Below are 6000 nucleotides of genomic sequence, written 5' to 3'. Positions count from 1 at the left end.
AAAAATACCCGAACAAGACACAGATGGAGGAGGGTTTTTTTTCAGAATATCCCTGGATTTCTTCTTTAGGGAGATATGTTCCTCTGTCTAAATGGAGCTGTAGAAGGGGAAAACCTATAAGAAAAATACCCGCGTGAGACGCAGATGGAAGGGGCTTATTTTTCAGAATATCCGTGGATTTCTTCTTTGGAGACATATGTTACTCAGTCTAAATGGAGCTGTGGAATGGGATACCTGAGAAATAAATATCCAATCAAGATGCAGATGGAGGGGGTTATTTTTCTGAATATCCCTGGATTTCGTCTTTGGGGAGGTATATTCCACAGTCTTACTGGAGCTGTAGAAGGTGGAAACATTAGCGAAAAATAGCCAAACTCGACGCAGATGGTGGGAGTTATTTTTCAGAATATCCCTAGATTTCTTCTTTGGGGAGGTATGTTTCTCAGTCTAAATGGAGCTGTAGATGGGGGAACCCTTGATAAAAATATCTAAGCAAGACGCAGATGGAAGTGGTTATTTTTCAGAATATACCTGCATTTCTTCTTTGGGGAGGTATGTTCCTCAGTCTAAATGGAGCTGTAGAAGGGGGAAACCTGTGATAAAAATACCTAAGCTAGACGCAAATGGAAGAAGTTATTTTTCAGAATATCCCTTGATTTCTTCTTTGTGGAGTTATATTCCTCAGGTCAAATGGAAGGGGAATCGTGAGTGAAAAATACCCAAACAAGACACAGATGGAGCATGTTATTTTTTAGTATATCCATGGATTTCTTGTTTGTGGAGGAAGGTTCCTCATTTTAAATATAGCTGTGGAAGGGGGAAGCCTTACTGAAAAATAACCGAGCAAGACGCAGTTGGAATGGGTTATTTTTTTGAATATTCCTGGATTTCTTCTTTGGAGGGGTATGTTCCTCAGTCTAAATGGTGCAGTAGAAGGGGTAAACCTGAGAGAAAAATACCCAAGTGAGACACAGATGGAGGAGATTATTTTTCAGAATATCTTCTTTGGGGATTAATGTTCCTCAGTCCAAATGGAGCTGTAGAAGGGAGAAATTTGAGAGAAAAATACCCAAGCGAGATGCAGATGGAGAGGGTTGTTTTTCAGAATATCCCTGGATTTCTTCTTTGGGGAGGTATGTTCCACAGTTTAAATGGAGCTGTAGAAGGGGGAACCCAATAGAAAAATTCAGAGCAAGGCACAGATTGAGGGGGTTATTTTTCAGAATATCTTCTTTGGGGATTAATGTTCCTCAGTCCAAATGGAGCTGTAGAAGGGAGAAATTTGAGAGAAAAATACCCAAGCGAGATGCATATGGAGAGGGTTGTTTTTCAGAATATCCCTGGATTTCTTCTTTGGGGAGGTATGTTCCACAGTTTAAATGGAGCTGTAGAAGGGGGAACCCAATAGAAAAATTCAGAGCAAGGCACAGATTGAGGGGGTTATTTTTCAGAATATCCCTGGATTTCATATTTGGGGAGGTATGTTCTTCAGTCTAAATGGAGCTGTAGAAGGGGGAAACTCAAGAGAAAAATACCTCAGTTAGACACAGATGGAGGGGGTTATTTTTCAGAATATTCCTGGATTTCTTCTTTAGGGATGTATGTTCCTCAGGGTAAATCGAGCTGTAGAAGGGGGAAATCCAATTTAAAAATACCAGAGTGAGACGCAGATGGAGGGGGTTATTTTTCAGAATAACCATGGATTTCTTCTTTAGGGAGGTATGTTCCTCAGTCTAAATGGAGCTGTGGAATGGGATACCTGAAAGAAAAATACCCGAGCAAGATGCAGATGGAGGGGGTTATTTTTCTGAATATCCCTGGATTTCGTCTTTGGGTAGGTTTGTTCTTCAGTCTAAATGGAGCTGTAGAAGGGGGAAACCCTTTGAGAAAAATACCTAAGCAAGGCGCAGATAGAGGGGATTATTTTTCATAATATCCCTGGATTTCTTCTTTGGGGAAGTATGTTCATCAGCCTAAATGGAGCTATAGAAAGTGGAAACCCAATAGAAAAATACCCGAGCAAAATGCAAATGGAGGAGGTTATTTTTTAGAATAACCTTAGCATTCTACTTTGGGGAGGTATGTTACTCTGTCTAAATGTAGCTGTAGAAGGGGAACCAAGAGAAAAATTCTGAGTGAGACGCAGATGGATGGGGTTCTTTTTCAGAATATCCGTGGATTTCTTCTTTGGGTAGGTATGTTCCTCAGTCTAAATGGAGCTGTAGAAGGGGGAACACAATAGAAAAATAACCAAGCAAGATGCAGATGGAGGGGGTTATTTTTTAGAATAATCTTGGCATTCTAATTTGGGAAGGTATGTTCCTCTGTCTAAATGGAGCTGTAGAAGGGGGAACCCAAGAGAAAAATTCTGAGCGAGACACAGATGGATGGGGTTATTTTTCAGAATATCCGTGGATTTCTTCTTTGGGTAGGTATTTTCCTCAGTCTAAATGGAGCTATAAAACCAAACGAAAAGCAACAGGACTTTGGTATAGCGTACAGATTTCTTTTGCTTGCGCTAAATGGAGCTATAGATGGAGGAAAGCCAATAGAAAATGACTCGAGCAAGACGCAGAAGAAAGAGGTTTTTTTTCAGAATATCCCTTGATTTCTTGTTTGGGAGGTATGTTCCTCTGTCTAAATGGAGCTGTAGAAGGGGGAACCCAATAGAAAAATACCCGAGCAAGACGCAGATGGAGGGGGTTAATTTTTAGAATATCCTTGGTGTTCTTCTTTGGGGAGTTATGTTCCTTAGTCTAAATGGAGCTGTAGAAGGGGGAAACCTAAGACAAAAATAGTCGAGCGAGATGCCGATTGAGGGGGTTATTTTTCAGAATATTCCTGAATTTCCTCTTTTGGGAGATATGTTCCTCAGTCTAAATGGAGCTGTAGAAGAGGGAAACTTGAGACAAAAATACCCGAGCGAGATGCAGATGGAGAGGGTTGTTTTTCAGAATATCCCTGGATTTCTTCTTTGGGAGGTATGTTCCACAGTCTAAATGGAGTTGTAGAAGGAGGAATCCAATAGAAAAATTCTGAGCAAGATGCAGATTGAAGGCATTATTTTTCAGAATATCTCTGGATTTAATATTTGGGGAGGTATGTTCCTTAGTCTAAATGGAGCTGCAGAAGGGCAAAACCCGAGAGCAAAATAACTCAGTGAGAGACAAATGGATGGGGTTATTTTTCAGAATATCCCTGGATTTCTTCTTTGCGGATGTATGTTCCTCAGTCTAAATGGAGCTGTAGATGGTCGTAACCCGAGAGATAAACACCCGAACAAGACAAAGATTGAGGAGGTTTTTTTTCAGAATATCCCTGGATTTTTTCTTTGGGGAGGTATGTTCCTCAGTGTAAATAGAGCTGTAGAAGGGGGAAATCCAATATAAAAATACCCGAGTGAGACGCAGATGGAGGGGGTTATTTTTCAGAATATCCGTGGATTTCTTCTTTAGGGAGGTATGTTCCTCAGTCTAAATGGAGCTGTGGAATTGGATACCTGATAGAAAAATACCAGAGCAAAACGCAGATGGAGGGGGTTATTTTTCTGAATATCCCTGGATTTCGTCTTTGGAGAGGTATTTTCCACATTCTAAATGGAGCTGTAGAAGGGAGAAACATTAGTGAAAAATAGCCAAACTGAACGCTTGATGCAGATGGAGCGGGTTATTTTTCTGAATAACCCTAGATTTCTTCTTTGGGTAGGTTTTTAACTTAGTCTAAATGGAGCTGTAGAAGGGGGAAACCCTTGAGAAAAATACCTAAGCAAGACGCAGATGGAGGGGATTATTTTTCATAACATCCCTGGATTTCTTCTTTGGGGAAGTATGTTCATCAGCCTAAATGGAGCTATAGAAAGTGGAAACCCAATAGAAAAATGCCCGAGCAAGATGCAGATGGAGGAGGATATTTTTCAGAGTAATCCTTGATTTCTTCTTTGGGGAGGTATGTTCCTCAGTCTAAATTTAGCTGTAGAAGGGGGAACACAATAGAAAAATACTCGAGCATGATGCAGATGGAGGGGGTTATTTTTTAGAATAACCTTGGCATTCTACTTTGGGGAGGTATGTTCCTCAGTCTAAATGGAGCTATAGACAGGGGAAAGCCAATAGAAAATGACTCGAGCAAGACGCAGAAGGAGGAGGTTTTTTTCAGAATATCCCTTGATTTCTTGTTTAGGAGGTGTGTTCCTCTGTCTAAATGGAGCTGTAGAAGGGGGAACCCAATAGAAAAATACCTGAGCAAGACGCAGATGGAGGGGGTTAATTTATAGAATATCCTTGGCGTTCTTCTTTGGGGAGTTATGTTTCTTAGTCTAAATGGAGCTGTAGAAGGGGGAAACCCAAGGGAAAATTACCTGATTGAAACACAGATGGAGGGGGTTATTTTTCAGAATATCCCTGGATTTCTTCTTTGGGGAGGTATGTTCCTCTGTCTAAATGGAGCTGTAGATCAGGAAACCCAACTGAAAAATTCCAAACGAGACGCAGATTGTGGGGATTATTTTTCAGAACATCCCTGGATTTCATCTTTGAGGAGGTGTGTTCCTCAGTCTAAATGGAGCTGTAGAAGGGGGAAACCTGAGAGAAAAACACCTGAGTGAGACATAGATGGAGGGTGTTATTTTTCAGAATATTCCTGGATTTCTTCTTTGGGGAGGTGTATTCCTCAGTGTAAATGGAGCTGTAGATGGTCGAAACCCGAGAGAAAAATACCCGAACAAGACACAAGTGGAGGAGGGTTTTTTTCAGAATATCCCTGTATTTCTTCTTTGGGGAGGTATGTTCCTCAGTGTAAATGGAGCTGTAGAAGGGGGAAACCCAATATAAAAATACACAAGTGAGACGCAGATGGAGGTGATTATTTCTCAGAATATCCTTGGATTTCTTCTTTGGGAAGTATGTTGCTCAGTCTAAATGGAGCTGTAGAAGGGGAAAACCTGAGAGAAAAATACCTGAGTAAGACGCAGATGGAAGGGGCTTATTTTTCAGAATATCCGCGGATTTCTTCTTTGGAGACGTATGTTACTCAGTCTAAATGGAGCTGTGGAATGGGATACCTGAGAGAAAAATACCCGAGCAAGACGCAGATGGAGGGGGTTATTTTTCTGAATATCCCTGGATTTTGTCTTTGGGGAGGTATGTTCCACAGTCTTAATGGAGCTGTTGAAGGGGGAAACATTAGCGAAAAACAGCCGAACTCTACACAGTTGGAGGCGGTTATTTTTCTGAATATCCCTAGATTTCTTCTTTGGGGAGTTATGTTTCTCTGTCTAAATGGAGCTGTAGATGGGGGAAACCACTGATAAAAATACCTAAGCTAGACGCAGATGGAAGTGGTTATTTTTCAGAATATACCTGCATTTCTTCTTTGGGGGGGTATGTTCCTCAGTCTAAATGGAGCTATAGAAGGGGGAAACCTGTGATAAAAATAAATAAGGTAGACACAGATGGAACAGGTTATTTTTCAGAATATCCCTGGATATCTTCTTTGGGGAGGTATGGTCTACAGTCTAAATGGAGCTGTAGAAGGGGGAAGCATTAGTGAAAAATAGCCGAACTCGATGCAGATGGAGGTTTTTTTTCTGAATATCCCTGGATTTCTTCTTTGATGAGGTATGTTCCTCAGTCTAAATGGAGCTTTAGAAGGGGAACCCAATAGAAAAATACCCAAGCAAGACGAGGATGGATGAACTATTTTTCAGAATATCCCTTGATTTCTTGTTTGGCAAGGTATTTTCGTCAGTCTAAATGGAGCTGTAGAAAGGGGAACCTGATAGAAAAATAACAGAGCTAGACAAAATGGAGGGGGTTATTTTTCTGAATATCCCTGGATTTCTTCTTTGGGGAGTTATGTTCCTCATTCTAAACGGAGCTCTAGAAGGGGGAAACATTAGCGAAAAATAGCCGAAGTCGATGCAGATGGAGTGGGTTACTTTTCTTAATATCTCTGGATTTCTTCTTTGGGGAGGTATGTTCCTCAGTCTAAATGAAGCTATAG

The sequence above is a fragment of the Protopterus annectens genome, chromosome 15.part0 (genome assembly GCF_019279795.1).
Source record: "Protopterus annectens isolate FY-2018-M chromosome 15.part0, PAN1.0, whole genome shotgun sequence".
NCBI lineage: Eukaryota > Metazoa > Chordata > Ceratodontiformes > Protopteridae > Protopterus > Protopterus annectens.
The sequence above is the reverse complement of the archived record's forward strand: the minus strand, read 5'-3'. Positions refer to the sequence as shown.